The sequence below is a fragment of the Schistocerca cancellata genome, unplaced genomic scaffold, assembly GCF_023864275.1.
Source record: "Schistocerca cancellata isolate TAMUIC-IGC-003103 unplaced genomic scaffold, iqSchCanc2.1 HiC_scaffold_1126, whole genome shotgun sequence".
NCBI classification, from domain to species: domain Eukaryota; kingdom Metazoa; phylum Arthropoda; class Insecta; order Orthoptera; family Acrididae; genus Schistocerca; species Schistocerca cancellata.
This window is the reverse complement of record NW_026047125.1, coordinates 37,305-57,186: the sequence shown is the minus strand read 5'-3', so window position 1 is coordinate 57,186 and position 19,882 is coordinate 37,305. Positions and strand designations below refer to the sequence as shown.

The 19,882-nt window shown below is 54.6% G+C and overlaps 14 non-coding genes and 6 pseudogenes across 14 annotated transcripts; all 20 read left to right on the top strand.

The window, feature by feature from the left end:
• Positions 1 to 783: 783 nt before the first annotated feature.
• On the top strand, positions 784 to 903 carry LOC126159171 (5S ribosomal RNA). Its single transcript, XR_007534103.1, has one exon. It is a non-coding gene; the product is annotated as a 5S ribosomal RNA (ribosomal RNA).
• Positions 904 to 1,746: 843 nt separating this feature from the next.
• Positions 1,747 to 1,865, top strand: LOC126159120 (5S ribosomal RNA). Its single transcript, XR_007534055.1, has one exon. It is a non-coding gene; the product is annotated as a 5S ribosomal RNA (ribosomal RNA).
• Positions 1,866 to 2,715: 850 nt separating this feature from the next.
• On the top strand, positions 2,716 to 2,835 carry LOC126159212 (5S ribosomal RNA; annotated as a pseudogene).
• An 848-nt stretch (positions 2,836 to 3,683) lies between these two features.
• LOC126159170 (5S ribosomal RNA) lies at positions 3,684 to 3,803 on the top strand. The gene has a single exon (XR_007534102.1). It is a non-coding gene; the product is annotated as a 5S ribosomal RNA (ribosomal RNA).
• Positions 3,804 to 4,647: 844 nt separating this feature from the next.
• LOC126159119 (5S ribosomal RNA) lies at positions 4,648 to 4,766 on the top strand. Its single transcript, XR_007534054.1, has one exon. It is a non-coding gene; the product is annotated as a 5S ribosomal RNA (ribosomal RNA).
• An 849-nt stretch (positions 4,767 to 5,615) lies between these two features.
• Positions 5,616 to 5,735, top strand: LOC126159211 (5S ribosomal RNA; annotated as a pseudogene).
• Positions 5,736 to 6,583: 848 nt separating this feature from the next.
• Positions 6,584 to 6,702, top strand: LOC126159118 (5S ribosomal RNA). The gene has a single exon (XR_007534053.1). It is a non-coding gene; the product is annotated as a 5S ribosomal RNA (ribosomal RNA).
• Positions 6,703 to 7,552: 850 nt separating this feature from the next.
• Positions 7,553 to 7,672, top strand: LOC126159210 (5S ribosomal RNA; annotated as a pseudogene).
• Positions 7,673 to 8,516: 844 nt separating this feature from the next.
• LOC126159146 (5S ribosomal RNA) lies at positions 8,517 to 8,635 on the top strand. Its single transcript, XR_007534079.1, has one exon. It is a non-coding gene; the product is annotated as a 5S ribosomal RNA (ribosomal RNA).
• An 850-nt stretch (positions 8,636 to 9,485) lies between these two features.
• LOC126159157 (5S ribosomal RNA) lies at positions 9,486 to 9,605 on the top strand. The gene has a single exon (XR_007534090.1). It is a non-coding gene; the product is annotated as a 5S ribosomal RNA (ribosomal RNA).
• Positions 9,606 to 10,453: 848 nt separating this feature from the next.
• On the top strand, positions 10,454 to 10,573 carry LOC126159169 (5S ribosomal RNA). The gene has a single exon (XR_007534101.1). It is a non-coding gene; the product is annotated as a 5S ribosomal RNA (ribosomal RNA).
• Positions 10,574 to 11,416: 843 nt separating this feature from the next.
• On the top strand, positions 11,417 to 11,535 carry LOC126159117 (5S ribosomal RNA). Its single transcript, XR_007534052.1, has one exon. It is a non-coding gene; the product is annotated as a 5S ribosomal RNA (ribosomal RNA).
• Positions 11,536 to 12,385: 850 nt separating this feature from the next.
• Positions 12,386 to 12,505, top strand: LOC126159208 (5S ribosomal RNA; annotated as a pseudogene).
• Positions 12,506 to 13,349: 844 nt separating this feature from the next.
• Positions 13,350 to 13,468, top strand: LOC126159111 (5S ribosomal RNA). The gene has a single exon (XR_007534046.1). It is a non-coding gene; the product is annotated as a 5S ribosomal RNA (ribosomal RNA).
• Positions 13,469 to 14,319: 851 nt separating this feature from the next.
• LOC126159207 (5S ribosomal RNA) lies at positions 14,320 to 14,439 on the top strand (annotated as a pseudogene).
• Positions 14,440 to 15,283: 844 nt separating this feature from the next.
• Positions 15,284 to 15,402, top strand: LOC126159107 (5S ribosomal RNA). Its single transcript, XR_007534045.1, has one exon. It is a non-coding gene; the product is annotated as a 5S ribosomal RNA (ribosomal RNA).
• Positions 15,403 to 16,249: 847 nt separating this feature from the next.
• Positions 16,250 to 16,368, top strand: LOC126159106 (5S ribosomal RNA). Its single transcript, XR_007534044.1, has one exon. It is a non-coding gene; the product is annotated as a 5S ribosomal RNA (ribosomal RNA).
• An 851-nt stretch (positions 16,369 to 17,219) lies between these two features.
• LOC126159205 (5S ribosomal RNA) lies at positions 17,220 to 17,339 on the top strand (annotated as a pseudogene).
• Positions 17,340 to 18,183: 844 nt separating this feature from the next.
• Positions 18,184 to 18,302, top strand: LOC126159105 (5S ribosomal RNA). Its single transcript, XR_007534043.1, has one exon. It is a non-coding gene; the product is annotated as a 5S ribosomal RNA (ribosomal RNA).
• Positions 18,303 to 19,149: 847 nt separating this feature from the next.
• Positions 19,150 to 19,268, top strand: LOC126159104 (5S ribosomal RNA). Its single transcript, XR_007534042.1, has one exon. It is a non-coding gene; the product is annotated as a 5S ribosomal RNA (ribosomal RNA).
• Positions 19,269 to 19,882: the final 614 nt, after the last annotated feature.

Here is a 19,882-nt window from a genome sequence, read left to right as displayed (position 1 = left end):
AAAGATGCTTCCTTAAGCCTTTTAAACTACTGTAATGGTACGAAAATGCAGTAATTAACTCAGTTTGAGGGAGAATGTGCTAACCAAGTTTGCCAAGAAGACTTTGAAAACGACAAAACAGTACGAATCGGCAGGTGATTTCTGAAATACGTCACCGCCTATTGTTGTGTAGGAGTGTAGAGTTCCAAATTTGATTTGTAACCACGAATTTATTCCTTAGTCGTCTCGTCTCGTCTCGTCTCGTCTCCTCCCGCAGACGTTTGTCGTGCTTGCGCTGTCATATGGACCACGACCCGAGCGGCAGCGAGCGGCAGTCGAGCAAAGTCGGGACAAGTCGGGACGGGGACAGGGACAGGGATAGGAATGGTGCGAATGCACTGCAAACTACGCAGACACCTGGTGTGAGGCGAGGCGAGGCGAGGCGAGGCGAGGAAGCCCACATCGCTACCAGTGGGCCCTCCAGCACGACACTGCCGCACCCCGCACAGGCCCTCCGCTGAACACCAGGGACAAGATGCGTCCTCCGCTAGTGTCGAAGGCTGACCGCGCCCAGCGAATGACAGGGGGTGCAACGAGCAGCAGTGCGTCTCACACACGCGGCGGTGCGCCCGCCAATTCGGCCGTCACTCTGCTGGGACGCCGGGCGCGCCTCCCCGCGCCGTCCTCGAGGAACTGGCGGTTGCGAAAGGAAGCGCTTTCGTCAAATGCGGCCGAAAACTAACATTTTGTGTGTTGGGAGAAAAGCCGAACGCGAATTCTGCCGTGCTCCTACATTAGATGAGCGCCAACGGCCATACCATGATGAATACACCGGTTCTCGTCCGATCACCGAAGTTATGATATCATCGGGCCCGGCTAGTACTTGGATGGGTGACCGCCTGGGAAACCCGAGTGCTGTTGGCTCCCTTCCTGTTTTTTTTTTTCTTATGTCGCCAGCCCAATTTTCGAACTACCTTTCTGTTGTGACAAAGATGCTTCCTTAAGCCTTTTAAACTACTGTAATGGTACGAAAATGCAGTAATTAACTCAGTTTGAGGGAGAATGTGCTAACCAAGTTTGCCAAGAAGACTTTGAAAACGACAAAACAGTACGAATCGGCAGGTGATTTCTGAAATACGTCACCGCCTATTGTTGTGTAGGAGTGTAGAGTTCCAAATTTGATTTGTAACCACGAATTTATTCCTTAGTCGTCTCGTCTCGTCTCGTCTCGTCTCCTCCCGCAGACGTTTGTCGTGCTTGCGCTGTCATATGGACCACGACCCGAGCGGCAGCGAGCGGCAGTCGAGCAAAGTCGGGACAAGTCGGGACGGGGACAGGGACAGGGATAGGAATGGTGCGAATGCACTGCAAACTACGCAGACACCTGGTGTGAGGCGAGGCGAGGCGAGGCGAGGAAGCCCACATCGCTACCAGTGGCGCCCTCCAGCACGACACTGTCACACCCCGCACAGGCCCTCCGCTGAACACCAGGGACAAGATGCGTCCTCCGCTAGTGTCGAAGGCTGCACGCGCCCAGCGAATGACAGGGGGTGCAACGAGCAGCAGTGCGTCTCACACACGCGGCGGTGCGCCCGCCAATTCGGCCGTCACTCTGCTGGGACGCCGGGCGACCCTCCCCGCGCCGTTCTCGAAGAACTGGCGGTTCCGGAAGGAAGCGCTTTCGTCAATTGCGGCCGAAAACTAACATTATGTGTGTTGGGAGAAAAGCCGAACTCGAATTCTGCCGTGCTCCTACATTAGATGAGCGCCAACGGCCATACCATGATGAATACAGCGGTTCTCTTCCGATCTCCGAAGTTAAGCATCTTCGGGCCCGGCTAGTACTTGGATGGGTGACCGCCTGGGAAACCCGGGTGCTGTTGGCTCCCTTCCTGTTTTTTTTTTTTTTGTTATGTCGCCAGCCCAATTTTCAAACTACCTTTCTGTTGTGACAAAGATGCTTCCTTAAGCCTTTTAAACTACTGTAATGGTACGAAAATGCAGTAATTAACTCAGTTTGAGGGAGAATGTGCTAACCAAGTTTGCCAAGAAGACTTTGAAAACGACAAAACAGTACGAATCGGCAGGTGATTTCTGAAATACGTCACCGCCTATTGTTGTGTAGGAGTGTAGAGTTCCAAATTTGATTTGTAACCACGAATTTATTCCTTAGTCGTCTCGTCTCGTCTCGTCTCGTCTCCTCCCGCAGACGTTTGTCGTGCTTGCGCTGTCATATGGACCACGACCCGAGCGGCAGCGAGCGGCAGTCGAGCAAAGTCGGGACAAGTCGGGACGGGGACAGGGACAGGGATAGGAATGGTGCGAATGCACTGCAAACTACGCAGACACCTGGTGTGAGGCGAGGCGAGGCGAGGCGAGGCGAGGAAGCCCACATCGCTACCAGTGGGCCCTCCAGCACGACACTGCCGCACCCCGCACAGGCCCTCCGCTGAACACCAGGGACAAGATGCGTCCTCCGCTAGTGTCGAAGGCTGACCGCGCCCAGCGAATGACAGGGGGTGCAACGAGCAGCAGTGCGTCTCACACACGCGGCGGTGCGCCCGCCAATTCGGCCGTCACTCTGCTGGGACGCCGGGCGCGCCTCCCCGCGCCGTCCTCGAGGAACTGGCGGTTGCGAAAGGAAGCACTTTCGTCAAATGCGGCCGAAAACTAACATTTTGTGTGTTGGGAGAAAAGCCGAACGCGAATTCTGCCGTGCTCCTACATTAGATGAGCGCCAACGGCCATACCATGATGAATACACCGGTTCTCGTCCGATCACCGAAGTTATGATATCATCGGGCCCAGCTAGTACTTGGATGGGTGACCGCCTGGGAAACCCGAGTGCTGTTGGCTCCCTTCCTGTTTTTTTTTTTTCTTATGTCGCCAGCCCAATTTTCGAACTACCTTTCTGTTGTGACAAAGATGCTTCCTTAAGCCTTTTAAACTACTGTAATGGTACGAAAATGCAGTAATTAACTCAGTTTGAGGGAGAATGTGCTAACCAAGTTTGCCAAGAAGACTTTGAAAACGACAAAACAGTACGAATCGGCAGGTGATTTCTGAAATACGTCACCGCCTATTGTTGTGTAGGAGTGTAGAGTTCCAAATTTGATTTGTAACCACGAATTTATTCCTTAGTCGTCTCGTCTCGTCTCGTCTCGTCTCCTCCCGCAGACGTTTGTCGTGCTTGCGCTGTCATATGGACCACGACCCGAGCGGCAGCGAGCGGCAGTCGAGCAAAGTCGGGACAAGTCGGGACGGGGACAGGGACAGGGATAGGAATGGTGCGAATGCACTGCAAACTACGCAGACACCTGGTGTGAGGCGAGGCGAGGCGAGGCGAGGCGAGGAAGCCCACATCGCTACCAGTGGGCCCTCCAGCACGACACTGCCGCACCCCGCACAGGCCCTCCGCTGAACACCAGGGACAAGATGCGTCCTCCGCTAGTGTCGAAGGCTGACCGCGCCCAGCGAATGACAGGGGGTGCAACGAGCAGCAGTGCGTCTCACACACGCGGCGGTGCGCCCGCCAATTCGGCCGTCACTCTGCTGGGACGCCGGGCGCGCCTCCCCGCGCCGTCCTCGAGGAACTGGCGGTTGCGAAAGGAAGCGCTTTCGTCAAATGCGGCCGAAAACTAACATTTTGTGTGTTGGGAGAAAAGCCGAACGCGAATTCTGCCGTGCTCCTACATTAGATGAGCGCCAACGGCCATACCATGATGAATACACCGGTTCTCGTCCGATCACCGAAGTTATGATATCATCGGGCCCGGCTAGTACTTGGATGGGTGACCGCCTGGGAAACCCGAGTGCTGTTGGCTCCCTTCCTGTTTTTTTTTTTTCTTATGTCGCCAGCCCAATTTTCGAACTACCTTTCTGTTGTGACAAAGATGCTTCCTTAAGCCTTTTAAACTACTGTAATGGTACGAAAATGCAGTAATTAACTCAGTTTGAGGGAGAATGTGCTAACCAAGTTTGCCAAGAAGACTTTGAAAACGACAAAACAGTACGAATCGGCAGGTGATTTCTGAAATACGTCACCGCCTATTGTTGTGTAGGAGTGTAGAGTTCCAAATTTGATTTGTAACCACGAATTTATTCCTTAGTCGTCTCGTCTCGTCTCGTCTCGTCTCCTCCCGCAGACGTTTGTCGTGCTTGCGCTGTCATATGGACCACGACCCGAGCGGCAGCGAGCGGCAGTCGAGCAAAGTCGGGACAAGTCGGGACGGGGACAGGGACAGGGATAGGAATGGTGCGAATGCACTGCAAACTACGCAGACACCTGGTGTGAGGCGAGGCGAGGCGAGGCGAGGAAGCCCACATCGCTACCAGTGGCGCCCTCCAGCACGACACTGTCACACCCCGCACAGGCCCTCCGCTGAACACCAGGGACAAGATGCGTCCTCCGCTAGTGTCGAAGGCTGCACGCGCCCAGCGAATGACAGGGGGTGCAACGAGCAGCAGTGCGTCTCACACACGCGGCGGTGCGCCCGCCAATTCGGCCGTCACTCTGCTGGGACGCCGGGCGACCCTCCCCGCGCCGTTCTCGAAGAACTGGCGGTTCCGGAAGGAAGCGCTTTCGTCAATTGCGGCCGAAAACTAACATTATGTGTGTTGGGAGAAAAGCCGAACTCGAATTCTGCCGTGCTCCTACATTAGATGAGCGCCAACGGCCATACCATGATGAATACAGCGGTTCTCTTCCGATCTCCGAAGTTAAGCATCTTCGGGCCCGGCTAGTACTTGGATGGGTGACCGCCTGGGAAACCCGGGTGCTGTTGGCTCCCTTCCTGTTTTTTTTTTTTTGTTATGTCGCCAGCCCAATTTTCAAACTACCTTTCTGTTGTGACAAAGATGCTTCCTTAAGCCTTTTAAACTACTGTAATGGTACGAAAATGCAGTAATTAACTCAGTTTGAGGGAGAATGTGCTAACCAAGTTTGCCAAGAAGACTTTGAAAACGACAAAACAGTACGAATCGGCAGGTGATTTCTGAAATACGTCACCGCCTATTGTTGTGTAGGAGTGTAGAGTTCCAAATTTGATTTGTAACCACGAATTTATTCCTTAGTCGTCTCGTCTCGTCTCGTCTCGTCTCCTCCCGCAGACGTTTGTCGTGCTTGCGCTGTCATATGGACCACGACCCGAGCGGCAGCGAGCGGCAGTCGAGCAAAGTCGGGACAAGTCGGGACGGGGACAGGGACAGGGATAGGAATGGTGCGAATGCACTGCAAACTACGCAGACACCTGGTGTGAGGCGAGGCGAGGCGAGGCGAGGCGAGGAAGCCCACATCGCTACCAGTGGGCCCTCCAGCACGACACTGCCGCACCCCGCACAGGCCCTCCGCTGAACACCAGGGACAAGATGCGTCCTCCGCTAGTGTCGAAGGCTGACCGCGCCCAGCGAATGACAGGGGGTGCAACGAGCAGCAGTGCGTCTCACACACGCGGCGGTGCGCCCGCCAATTCGGCCGTCACTCTGCTGGGACGCCGGGCGCGCCTCCCCGCGCCGTCCTCGAGGAACTGGCGGTTGCGAAAGGAAGCACTTTCGTCAAATGCGGCCGAAAACTAACATTTTGTGTGTTGGGAGAAAAGCCGAACGCGAATTCTGCCGTGCTCCTACATTAGATGAGCGCCAACGGCCATACCATGATGAATACACCGGTTCTCGTCCGATCACCGAAGTTATGATATCATCGGGCCCAGCTAGTACTTGGATGGGTGACCGCCTGGGAAACCCGAGTGCTGTTGGCTCCCTTCCTGTTTTTTTTTTTTCTTATGTCGCCAGCCCAATTTTCGAACTACCTTTCTGTTGTGACAAAGATGCTTCCTTAAGCCTTTTAAACTACTGTAATGGTACGAAAATGCAGTAATTAACTCAGTTTGAGGGAGAATGTGCTAACCAAGTTTGCCAAGAAGACTTTGAAAACGACAAAACAGTACGAATCGGCAGGTGATTTCTGAAATACGTCACCGCCTATTGTTGTGTAGGAGTGTAGAGTTCCAAATTTGATTTGTAACCACGAATTTATTCCTTAGTCGTCTCGTCTCGTCTCGTCTCGTCTCCTCCCGCAGACGTTTGTCGTGCTTGCGCTGTCATATGGACCACGACCCGAGCGGCAGCGAGCGGCAGTCGAGCAAAGTCGGGACAAGTCGGGACGGGGACAGGGACAGGGATAGGAATGGTGCGAATGCACTGCAAACTACGCAGACACCTGGTGTGAGGCGAGGCGAGGCGAGGCGAGGCGAGGAAGCCCACATCGCTACCAGTGGGCCCTCCAGCACGACACTGCCGCACCCCGCACAGGCCCTCCGCTGAACACCAGGGACAAGATGCGTCCTCCGCTAGTGTCGAAGGCTGACCGCGCCCAGCGAATGACAGGGGGTGCAACGAGCAGCAGTGCGTCTCACACACGCGGCGGTGCGCCCGCCAATTCGGCCGTCACTCTGCTGGGACGCCGGGCGCGCCTCCCCGCGCCGTCCTCGAGGAACTGGCGGTTGCGAAAGGAAGCGCTTTCGTCAAATGCGGCCGAAAACTAACATTTTGTGTGTTGGGAGAAAAGCCGAACGCGAATTCTGCCGTGCTCCTACATTAGATGAGCGCCAACGGCCATACCATGATGAATACAGCGGTTCTCTTCCGATCTCCGAAGTTAAGCATCTTCGGGCCCGGCTAGTACTTGGATGGGTGACCGCCTGGGAAACCCGGGTGCTGTTGGCTCCCTTCCTGTTTTTTTTTTTTTTGTTATGTCGCCAGCCCAATTTTCAAACTACCTTTCTGTTGTGACAAAGATGCTTCCTTAAGCCTTTTAAACTACTGTAATGGTACGAAAATGCAGTAATTAACTCAGTTTGAGGGAGAATGTGCTAACCAAGTTTGCCAAGAAGACTTTGAAAACGACAAAACAGTACGAATCGGCAGGTGATTTCTGAAATACGTCACCGCCTATTGTTGTGTAGGAGTGTAGAGTTCCAAATTTGATTTGTAACCACGAATTTATTCCTTAGTCGTCTCGTCTCGTCTCGTCTCGTCTCCTCCCGCAGACGTTTGTCGTGCTTGCGCTGTCATATGGACCACGACCCGAGCGGCAGCGAGCGGCAGTCGAGCAAAGTCGGGACAAGTCGGGACGGGGACAGGGACAGGGATAGGAATGGTGCGAATGCACTGCAAACTACGCAGACACCTGGTGTGAGGCGAGGCGAGGCGAGGCGAGGCGAGGAAGCCCACATCGCTACCAGTGGGCCCTCCAGCACGACACTGCCGCACCCCGCACAGGCCCTCCGCTGAACACCAGGGACAAGATGCGTCCTCCGCTAGTGTCGAAGGCTGACCGCGCCCAGCGAATGACAGGGGGTGCAACGAGCAGCAGTGCGTCTCACACACGCGGCGGTGCGCCCGCCAATTCGGCCGTCACTCTGCTGGGACGCCGGGCGCGCCTCCCCGCGCCGTCCTCGAGGAACTGGCGGTTGCGAAAGGAAGCACTTTCGTCAAATGCGGCCGAAAACTAACATTTTGTGTGTTGGGAGAAAAGCCGAACGCGAATTCTGCCGTGCTCCTACATTAGATGAGCGCCAACGGCCATACCATGATGAATACACCGGTTCTCGTCCGATCACCGAAGTTATGATATCATCGGGCCCAGCTAGTACTTGGATGGGTGACCGCCTGGGAAACCCGAGTGCTGTTGGCTCCCTTCCTGTTTTTTTTTTTTCTTATGTCGCCAGCCCAATTTTCGAACTACCTTTCTGTTGTGACAAAGATGCTTCCTTAAGCCTTTTAAACTACTGTAATGGTACGAAAATGCAGTAATTAACTCAGTTTGAGGGAGAATGTGCTAACCAAGTTTGCCAAGAAGACTTTGAAAACGACAAAACAGTACGAATCGGCAGGTGATTTCTGAAATACGTCACCGCCTATTGTTGTGTAGGAGTGTAGAGTTCCAAATTTGATTTGTAACCACGAATTTATTCCGTAGTCGTCTCGTCTCGTCTCGTCTCGTCTCCTCCCGCAGACGTTTGTCGTGCTTGCGCTGTCATATGGACCACGACCCGAGCGGCAGCGAGCGGCAGTCGAGCAAAGTCGGGACAAGTCGGGACGGGGACAGGGACAGGGATAGGAATGGTGCGAATGCACTGCAAACTACGCAGACACCTGGTGTGAGGCGAGGCGAGGCGAGGCGAGGAAGCCCACATCGCTACCAGTGGCGCCCTCCAGCACGACACTGTCACACCCCGCACAGGCCCTCCGCTGAACACCAGGGACAAGATGCGTCCTCCGCTAGTGTCGAAGGCTGCACGCGCCCAGCGAATGACAGGGGGTGCAACGAGCAGCAGTGCGTCTCACACACGCGGCGGTGCGCCCGCCAATTCGGCCGTCACTCTGCTGGGACGCCGGGCGACCCTCCCCGCGCCGTTCTCGAAGAACTGGCGGTTCCGGAAGGAAGCGCTTTCGTCAATTGCGGCCGAAAACTAACATTATGTGTGTTGGGAGAAAAGCCGAACTCGAATTCTGCCGTGCTCCTACATTAGATGAGCGCCAACGGCCATACCATGATGAATACAGCGGTTCTCTTCCGATCTCCGAAGTTAAGCATCCTCGGGCCCGGCTAGTACTTGGATGGGTGACCGCCTGGGAAACCCGGGTGCTGTTGGCTCCCTTCCTGTTTTTTTTTTCTTTGTTATGTCGCCAGCCCAATTTTCAAACTACCTTTCTGTTGTGACAAAGATGCTTCCTTAAGCCTTTTAAACTACTGTAATGGTACGAAAATGCAGTAATTAACTCAGTTTGAGGGAGAATGTGCTAACCAAGTTTGCCAAGAAGACTTTGAAAACGACAAAACAGTACGAATCGGCAGGTGATTTCTGAAATACGTCACCGCCTATTGTTGTGTAGGAGTGTAGAGTTCCAAATTTGATTTGTAACCACGAATTTATTCCTTAGTCGTCTCGTCTCGTCTCGTCTCGTCTCCTCCCGCAGACGTTTGTCGTGCTTGCGCTGTCATATGGACCACGACCCGAGCGGCAGCGAGCGGCAGTCGAGCAAAGTCGGGACAAGTCGGGACGGGGACAGGGACAGGGATAGGAATGGTGCGAATGCACTGCAAACTACGCAGACACCTGGTGTGAGGCGAGGCGAGGCGAGGCGAGGCGAGGAAGCCCACATCGCTACCAGTGGGCCCTCCAGCACGACACTGCCGCACCCCGCACAGGCCCTCCGCTGAACACCAGGGACAAGATGCGTCCTCCGCTAGTGTCGAAGGCTGACCGCGCCCAGCGAATGACAGGGGGTGCAACGAGCAGCAGTGCGTCTCACACACGCGGCGGTGCGCCCGCCAATTCGGCCGTCACTCTGCTGGGACGCCGGGCGCGCCTCCCCGCGCCGTCCTCGAGGAACTGGCGGTTGCGAAAGGAAGCGCTTTCGTCAAATGCGGCCGAAAACTAACATTTTGTGTGTTGGGAGAAAAGCCGAACGCGAATTCTGCCGTGCTCCTACATTAGATGAGCGCCAACGGCCATACCATGATGAATACACCGGTTCTCGTCCGATCACCGAAGTTATGATATCATCGGGCCCGGGTAGTACTTGGATGGGTGACCGCCTGGGAAACCCGAGTGCTGTTGGCTCCCTTCCTGTTTTTTTTTTTTCTTATGTCGCCAGCCCAATTTTCGAACTACCTTTCTGTTGTGACAAAGATGCTTCCTTAAGCCTTTTAAACTACTGTAATGGTACGAAAATGCAGTAATTAACTCAGTTTGAGGGAGAATGTGCTAACCAAGTTTGCCAAGAAGACTTTGAAAACGACAAAACAGTACGAATCGGCAGGTGATTTCTGAAATACGTCACCGCCTATTGTTGTGTAGGAGTGTAGAGTTCCAAATTTGATTTGTAACCACGAATTTATTCCTTAGTCGTCTCGTCTCGTCTCGTCTCGTCTCCTCCCGCAGACGTTTGTCGTGCTTGCGCTGTCATATGGACCACGACCCGAGCGGCAGCGAGCGGCAGTCGAGCAAAGTCGGGACAAGTCGGGACGGGGACAGGGACAGGGATAGGAATGGTGCGAATGCACTGCAAACTACGCAGACACCTGGTGTGAGGCGAGGCGAGGCGAGGCGAGGCGAGGAAGCCCACATCGCTACCAGTGGGCCCTCCAGCACGACACTGCCGCACCCCGCACAGGCCCTCCGCTGAACACCAGGGACAAGATGCGTCCTCCGCTAGTGTCGAAGGCTGACCGCGCCCAGCGAATGACAGGGGGTGCAACGAGCAGCAGTGCGTCTCACACACGCGGCGGTGCGCCCGCCAATTCGGCCGTCACTCTGCTGGGACGCCGGGCGCGCCTCCCCGCGCCGTCCTCGAGGAACTGGCGGTTGCGAAAGGAAGCGCTTTCGTCAAATGCGGCCGAAAACTAACATTTTGTGTGTTGGGAGAAAAGCCGAACGCGAATTCTGCCGTGCTCCTACATTAGATGAGCGCCAACGGCCATACCATGATGAATACACCGGTTCTCGTCCGATCACCGAAGTTATGATATCATCGGGCCCGGCTAGTACTTGGATGGGTGACCGCCTGGGAAACCCGAGTGCTGTTGGCTCCCTTCCTGTTTTTTTTTTTCTTATGTCGCCAGCCCAATTTTCGAACTACCTTTCTGTTGTGACAAAGATGCTTCCTTAAGCCTTTTAAACTACTGTAATGGTACGAAAATGCAGTAATTAACTCAGTTTGAGGGAGAATGTGCTAACCAAGTTTGCCAAGAAGACTTTGAAAACGACAAAACAGTACGAATCGGCAGGTGATTTCTGAAATACGTCACCGCCTATTGTTGTGTAGGAGTGTAGAGTTCCAAATTTGATTTGTAACCACGAATTTATTCCTTAGTCGTCTCGTCTCGTCTCGTCTCGTCTCCTCCCGCAGACGTTTGTCGTGCTTGCGCTGTCATATGGACCACGACCCGAGCGGCAGCGAGCGGCAGTCGAGCAAAGTCGGGACAAGTCGGGACGGGGACAGGGACAGGGATAGGAATGGTGCGAATGCACTGCAAACTACGCAGACACCTGGTGTGAGGCGAGGCGAGGCGAGGCGAGGAAGCCCACATCGCTACCAGTGGCGCCCTCCAGCACGACACTGTCACACCCCGCACAGGCCCTCCGCTGAACACCAGGGACAAGATGCGTCCTCCGCTAGTGTCGAAGGCTGCACGCGCCCAGCGAATGACAGGGGGTGCAACGAGCAGCAGTGCGTCTCACACACGCGGCGGTGCGCCCGCCAATTCGGCCGTCACTCTGCTGGGACGCCGGGCGACCCTCCCCGCGCCGTTCTCGAAGAACTGGCGGTTCCGGAAGGAAGCGCTTTCGTCAATTGCGGCCGAAAACTAACATTATGTGTGTTGGGAGAAAAGCCGAACTCGAATTCTGCCGTGCTCCTACATTAGATGAGCGCCAACGGCCATACCATGATGAATACAGCGGTTCTCTTCCGATCTCCGAAGTTAAGCATCTTCGGGCCCGGCTAGTACTTGGATGGGTGACCGCCTGGGAAACCCGGGTGCTGTTGGCTCCCTTCCTGTTTTTTTTTTTTTTGTTATGTCGCCAGCCCAATTTTCAAACTACCTTTCTGTTGTGACAAAGATGCTTCCTTAAGCCTTTTAAACTACTGTAATGGTACGAAAATGCAGTAATTAACTCAGTTTGAGGGAGAATGTGCTAACCAAGTTTGCCAAGAAGACTTTGAAAACGACAAAACAGTACGAATCGGCAGGTGATTTCTGAAATACGTCACCGCCTATTGTTGTGTAGGAGTGTAGAGTTCCAAATTTGATTTGTAACCACGAATTTATTCCTTAGTCGTCTCGTCTCGTCTCGTCTCGTCTCCTCCCGCAGACGTTTGTCGTGCTTGCGCTGTCATATGGACCACGACCCGAGCGGCAGCGAGCGGCAGTCGAGCAAAGTCGGGACAAGTCGGGACGGGGACAGGGACAGGGATAGGAATGGTGCGAATGCACTGCAAACTACGCAGACACCTGGTGTGAGGCGAGGCGAGGCGAGGCGAGGCGAGGAAGCCCACATCGCTACCAGTGGGCCCTCCAGCACGACACTGCCGCACCCCGCACAGGCCCTCCGCTGAACACCAGGGACAAGATGCGTCCTCCGCTAGTGTCGAAGGCTGACCGCGCCCAGCGAATGACAGGGGGTGCAACGAGCAGCAGTGCGTTTCACACACGCGGCGGTGCGCCTGCCATTTCGGCCGTCACTCTGCTGGGACGCCGGGCGCGCCTCCCCGCGCCGTCCTCGAGGAACTGCCGGTTGCGAAAGGAAGCGCTTTCGTCAAATGCGGCCGAAAACTAACATTTTGTGTGTTGGGAGAAAAGCCGAACGCGAATTCTGCCGTGCTCCTACATTAGATGAGCGCCAACGGCCATACCATGATGAATACACCGGTTCTCGTCCGATCACCGAAGTTATGATATCATCGGGCCCAGCTAGTACTTGGATGGGTGACCGCCTGGGAAACCCGAGTGCTGTTGGCTCCCTTCCTGTTTTTTTTTTTTCTTATGTCGCCAGCCCAATTTTCGAACTACCTTTCTGTTGTGACAAAGATGCTTCCTTAAGCCTTTTAAACTACTGTAATGGTACGAAAATGCAGTAATTAACTCAGTTTGAGGGAGAATGTGCTAACCAAGTTTGCCAAGAAGACTTTGAAAACGACAAAACAGTACGAATCGGCAGGTGATTTCTGAAATACGTCACCGCCTATTGTTGTGTAGGAGTGTAGAGTTCCAAATTTGATTTGTAACCACGAATTTATTCCGTAGTCGTCTCGTCTCGTCTCGTCTCGTCTCCTCCCGCAGACGTTTGTCGTGCTTGCGCTGTCATATGGACCACGACCCGAGCGGCAGCGAGCGGCAGTCGAGCAAAGTCGGGACAAGTCGGGACGGGGACAGGGACAGGGATAGGAATGGTGCGAATGCACTGCAAACTACGCAGACACCTGGTGTGAGGCGAGGCGAGGCGAGGCGAGGAAGCCCACATCGCTACCAGTGGCGCCCTCCAGCACGACACTGTCACACCCCGCACAGGCCCTCCGCTGAACACCAGGGACAAGATGCGTCCTCCGCTAGTGTCGAAGGCTGCACGCGCCCAGCGAATGACAGGGGGTGCAACGAGCAGCAGTGCGTCTCACACACGCGGCGGTGCGCCCGCCAATTCGGCCGTCACTCTGCTGGGACGCCGGGCGACCCTCCCCGCGCCGTTCTCGAAGAACTGGCGGTTCCGGAAGGAAGCGCTTTCGTCAATTGCGGCCGAAAACTAACATTATGTGTGTTGGGAGAAAAGCCGAACTCGAATTCTGCCGTGCTCCTACATTAGATGAGCGCCAACGGCCATACCATGATGAATACAGCGGTTCTCGTCCGATCTCCGAAGTTAAGCATCTTCGGGCCCGGCTAGTACTTGGATGGGTGACCGCCTGGGAAACCCGGGTGCTGTTGGCTCCCTTCCTGTTTTTTTTTTTTTTTGTTATGTCGCCAGCCCAATTTTCAAACTACCTTTCTGTTGTGACAAAGATGCTTCCTTAAGCCTTTTAAACTACTGTAATGGTACGAAAATGCAGTAATTAACTCAGTTTGAGGGAGAATGTGCTAACCAAGTTTGCCAAGAAGACTTTGAAAACGACAAAACAGTACGAATCGGCAGGTGATTTCTGAAATACGTCACCGCCTATTGTTGTGTAGGAGTGTAGAGTTCCAAATTTGATTTGTAACCACGAATTTATTCCTTAGTCGTCTCGTCTCGTCTCGTCTCGTCTCCTCCCGCAGACGTTTGTCGTGCTTGCGCTGTCATATGGACCACGACCCGAGCGGCAGCGAGCGGCAGTCGAGCAAAGTCGGGACAAGTCGGGACGGGGACAGGGACAGGGATAGGAATGGTGCGAATGCACTGCAAACTACGCAGACACCTGGTGTGAGGCGAGGCGAGGCGAGGCGAGGCGAGGAAGCCCACATCGCTACCAGTGGGCCCTCCAGCACGACACTGCCGCACCCCGCACAGGCCCTCCGCTGAACACCAGGGACAAGATGCGTCCTCCGCTAGTGTCGAAGGCTGACCGCGCCCAGCGAATGACAGGGGGTGCAACGAGCAGCAGTGCGTCTCACACACGCGGCGGTGCGCCTGCCATTTCGGCCGTCACTCTGCTGGGACGCCGGGCGCGCCTCCCCGCGCCGTCCTCGAGGAACTGGCGGTTGCGAAAGGAAGCGCTTTCGTCAAATGCGGCCGAAAACTAACATTTTGTGTGTTGGGAGAAAAGCCGAACGCGAATTCTGCCGTGCTCCTACATTAGATGAGCGCCAACGGCCATACCATGATGAATACACCGGTTCTCGTCCGATCACCGAAGTTATGATATCATCGGGCCCAGCTAGTACTTGGATGGGTGACCGCCTGGGAAACCCGAGTGCTGTTGGCTCCCTTCCTGTTTTTTTTTTTTCTTATGTCGCCAGCCCAATTTTCGAACTACCTTTCTGTTGTGACAAAGATGCTTCCTTAAGCCTTTTAAACTACTGTAATGGTACGAAAATGCAGTAATTAACTCAGTTTGAGGGAGAATGTGCTAACCAAGTTTGCCAAGAAGACTTTGAAAACGACAAAACAGTACGAATCGGCAGGTGATTTCTGAAATACGTCACCGCCTATTGTTGTGTAGGAGTGTAGAGTTCCAAATTTGATTTGTAACCACGAATTTATTCCGTAGTCGTCTCGTCTCGTCTCGTCTCGTCTCCTCCCGCAGACGTTTGTCGTGCTTGCGCTGTCATATGGACCACGACCCGAGCGGCAGCGAGCGGCAGTCGAGCAAAGTCGGGACAAGTCGGGACGGGGACAGGGACAGGGATAGGAATGGTGCGAATGCACTGCAAACTACGCAGACACCTGGTGTGAGGCGAGGCGAGGCGAGGCGAGGAAGCCCACATCGCTACCAGTGGCGCCCTCCAGCACGACACTGTCACACCCCGCACAGGCCCTCCGCTGAACACCAGGGACAAGATGCGTCCTCCGCTAGTGTCGAAGGCTGCACGCGCCCAGCGAATGACAGGGGGTGCAACGAGCAGCAGTGCGTCTCACACACGCGGCGGTGCGCCCGCCAATTCGGCCGTCACTCTGCTGGGACGCCGGGCGACCCTCCCCGCGCCGTTCTCGAAGAACTGGCGGTTCCGGAAGGAAGCGCTTTCGTCAATTGCGGCCGAAAACTAACATTATGTGTGTTGGGAGAAAAGCCGAACTCGAATTCTGCCGTGCTCCTACATTAGATGAGCGCCAACGGCCATACCATGATGAATACAGCGGTTCTCGTCCGATCTCCGAAGTTAAGCATCTTCGGGCCCGGCTAGTACTTGGATGGGTGACCGCCTGGGAAACCCGGGTGCTGTTGGCTCCCTTCCTGTTTTTTTTTTTTTTTGTTATGTCGCCAGCCCAATTTTCAAACTACCTTTCTGTTGTGACAAAGATGCTTCCTTAAGCCTTTTAAACTACTGTAATGGTACGAAAATGCAGTAATTAACTCAGTTTGAGGGAGAATGTGCTAACCAAGTTTGCCAAGAAGACTTTGAAAACGACAAAACAGTACGAATCGGCAGGTGATTTCTGAAATACGTCACCGCCTATTGTTGTGTAGGAGTGTAGAGTTCCAAATTTGATTTGTAACCACGAATTTATTCCTTAGTCGTCTCGTCTCGTCTCGTCTCGTCTCCTCCCGCAGACGTTTGTCGTGCTTGCGCTGTCATATGGACCACGACCCGAGCGGCAGCGAGCGGCAGTCGAGCAAAGTCGGGACAAGTCGGGACGGGGACAGGGACAGGGATAGGAATGGTGCGAATGCACTGCAAACTACGCAGACACCTGGTGTGAGGCGAGGCGAGGCGAGGCGAGGAAGCCCACATCGCTACCAGTGGCGCCCTCCAGCACGACACTGTCACACCCCGCACAGGCCCTCCGCTGAACACCAGGGACAAGATGCGTCCTCCGCTAGTGTCGAAGGCTGCACGCGCCCAGCGAATGACAGGGGGTGCAACGAGCAGCAGTGCGTCTCACACACGCGGCGGTGCGCCCGCCAATTCGGCCGTCACTCTGCTGGGACGCCGGGCGACCCTCCCCGCGCCGTTCTCGAAGAACTGGCGGTTCCGGAAGGAAGCGCTTTCGTCAATTGCGGCCGAAAACTAACATTATGTGTGTTGGGAGAAAAGCCGAACTCGAATTCTGCCGTGCTCCTACATTAGATGAGCGCCAACGGCCATACCATGATGAATACAGCGGTTCTCGTCCGATCTCCGAAGTTAAGCATCTTCGGGCCCGGCTAGTACTTGGATGGGTGACCGCCTGGGAAACCCGGGTGCTGTTGGCTCCCTTCCTGTTTTTTTTTTTTTTTGTTATGTCGCCAGCCCAATTTTCAAACTACCTTTCTGTTGTGACAAAGATGCTTCCTTAAGCCTTTTAAACTACTGTAATGGTACGAAAATGCAGTAATTAACTCAGTTTGAGGGAGAATGTGCTAACCAAGTTTGCCAAGAAGACTTTGAAAACGACAAAACAGTACGAATCGGCAGGTGATTTCTGAAATACGTCACCGCCTATTGTTGTGTAGGAGTGTAGAGTTCCAAATTTGATTTGTAACCACGAATTTATTCCTTAGTCGTCTCGTCTCGTCTCGTCTCGTCTCCTCCCGCAGACGTTTGTCGTGCTTGCGCTGTCATATGGACCACGACCCGAGCGGCAGCGAGCGGCAGTCGAGCAAAGTCGGGACAAGTCGGGACGGGGACAGGGACAGGGATAGGAATGGTGCGAATGCACTGCAAACTACGCAGACACCTGGTGTGAGGCGAGGCGAGGCGAGGCGAGGCGAGGAAGCCCACATCGCTACCAGTGGGCCCTCCAGCACGACACTGCCGCACCCCGCACAGGCCCTCCGCTGAACACCAGGGACAAGATGCGTCCTCCGCTAGTGTCGAAGGCTGACCGCGCCCAGCGAATGACAGGGGGTGCAACGAGCAGCAGTGCGTCTCACACACGCGGCGGTGCGCCTGCCATTTCGGCCGTCACTCTGCTGGGACGCCGGGCGCGCCTCCCCGCGCCGTCCTCGAGGAACTGGCGGTTGCGAAAGGAAGCGCTTTCGTCAAATGCGGCCGAAAACTAACATTTTGTGTGTTGGGAGAAAAGCCGAACGCGAATTCTGCCGTGCTCCTACATTAGATGAGCGCCAACGGCCATACCATGATGAATACACCGGTTCTCGTCCGATCACCGAAGTTATGATATCATCGGGCCCAGCTAGTACTTGGATGGGTGACCGCCTGGGAAACCCGAGTGCTGTTGGCTCCCTTCCTGTTTTTTTTTTTTCTTATGTCGCCAGCCCAATTTTCGAACTACCTTTCTGTTGTGACAAAGATGCTTCCTTAAGCCTTTTAAACTACTGTAATGGTACGAAAATGCAGTAATTAACTCAGTTTGAGGGAGAATGTGCTAACCAAGTTTGCCAAGAAGACTTTGAAAACGACAAAACAGTACGAATCGGCAGGTGATTTCTGAAATACGTCACCGCCTATTGTTGTGTAGGAGTGTAGAGTTCCAAATTTGATTTGTAACCACGAATTTATTCCGTAGTCGTCTCGTCTCGTCTCGTCTCGTCTCCTCCCGCAGACGTTTGTCGTGCTTGCGCTGTCATATGGACCACGACCCGAGCGGCAGCGAGCGGCAGTCGAGCAAAGTCGGGACAAGTCGGGACGGGGACAGGGACAGGGATAGGAATGGTGCGAATGCACTGCAAACTACGCAGACACCTGGTGTGAGGCGAGGCGAGGCGAGGCGAGGAAGCCCACATCGCTACCAGTGGCGCCCTCCAGCACGACACTGTCACACCCCGCACAGGCCCTCCGCTGAACACCAGGGACAAGATGCGTCCTCCGCTAGTGTCGAAGGCTGCACGCGCCCAGCGAATGACAGGGGGTGCAACGAGCAGCAGTGCGTCTCACACACGCGGCGGTGCGCCCGCCAATTCGGCCGTCACTCTGCTGGGACGCCGGGCGACCCTCCCCGCGCCGTTCTCGAAGAACTGGCGGTTCCGGAAGGAAGCGCTTTCGTCAATTGCGGCCGAAAACTAACATTATGTGTGTTGGGAGAAAAGCCGAACTCGAATTCTGCCGTGCTCCTACATTAGATGAGCGCCAACGGCCATACCATGATGAATACAGCGGTTCTCGTCCGATCTCCGAAGTTAAGCATCTTCGGGCCCGGCTAGTACTTGGATGGGTGACCGCCTGGGAAACCCGGGTGCTGTTGGCTCCCTTCCTGTTTTTTTTTTTTTTTGTTATGTCGCCAGCCCAATTTTCAAACTACCTTTCTGTTGTGACAAAGATGCTTCCTTAAGCCTTTTAAACTACTGTAATGGTACGAAAATGCAGTAATTAACTCAGTTTGAGGGAGAATGTGCTAACCAAGTTTGCCAAGAAGACTTTGAAAACGACAAAACAGTACGAATCGGCAGGTGATTTCTGAAATACGTCACCGCCTATTGTTGTGTAGGAGTGTAGAGTTCCAAATTTGATTTGTAACCACGAATTTATTCCTTAGTCGTCTCGTCTCGTCTCGTCTCGTCTCCTCCCGCAGACGTTTGTCGTGCTTGCGCTGTCATATGGACCACGACCCGAGCGGCAGCGAGCGGCAGTCGAGCAAAGTCGGGACAAGTCGGGACGGGGACAGGGACAGGGATAGGAATGGTGCGAATGCACTGCAAACTACGCAGACACCTGGTGTGAGGCGAGGCGAGGCGAGGCGAGGAAGCCCACATCGCTACCAGTGGCGCCCTCCAGCACGACACTGTCACACCCCGCACAGGCCCTCCGCTGAACACCAGGGACAAGATGCGTCCTCCGCTAGTGTCGAAGGCTGCACGCGCCCAGCGAATGACAGGGGGTGCAACGAGCAGCAGTGCGTCTCACACACGCGGCGGTGCGCCCGCCAATTCGGCCGTCACTCTGCTGGGACGCCGGGCGACCCTCCCCGCGCCGTTCTCGAAGAACTGGCGGTTCCGGAAGGAAGCGCTTTCGTCAATTGCGGCCGAAAACTAACATTATGTGTGTTGGGAGAAAAGCCGAACTCGAATTCTGCCGTGCTCCTACATTAGATGAGCGCCAACGGCCATACCATGATGAATACAGCGGTTCTCGTCCGATCTCCGAAGTTAAGCATCTTCGGGCCCGGCTAGTACTTGGATGGGTGACCGCCTGGGAAACCCGGGTGCTGTTGGCTCCCTTCCTGTTTTTTTTTTTTTTTGTTATGTCGCCAGCCCAATTTTCAAACTACCTTTCTGTTGTGACAAAGATGCTTCCTTAAGCCTTTTAAACTACTGTAATGGTACGAAAATGCAGTAATTAACTCAGTTTGAGGGAGAATGTGCTAACCAAGTTTGCCAAGAAGACTTTGAAAACGACAAAACAGTACGAATCGGCAGGTGATTTCTGAAATACGTCACCGCCTATTGTTGTGTAGGAGTGTAGAGTTCCAAATTTGATTTGTAACCACGAATTTATTCCTTAGTCGTCTCGTCTCGTCTCGTCTCGTCTCCTCCCGCAGACGTTTGTCGTGCTTGCGCTGTCATATGGACCACGACCCGAGCGGCAGCGAGCGGCAGTCGAGCAAAGTCGGGACAAGTCGGGACGGGGACAGGGACAGGGATAGGAATGGTGCGAATGCACTGCAAACTACGCAGACACCTGGTGTGAGGCGAGGCGAGGCGAGGCGAGGCGAGGAAGCCCACATCGCTACCAGTGGGCCCTCCAGCACGACACTGCCGCACCCCGCACAGGCCCTCCGCTGAACACCAGGGACAAGATGCGTCCTCCGCTAGTGTCGAAGGCTGACCG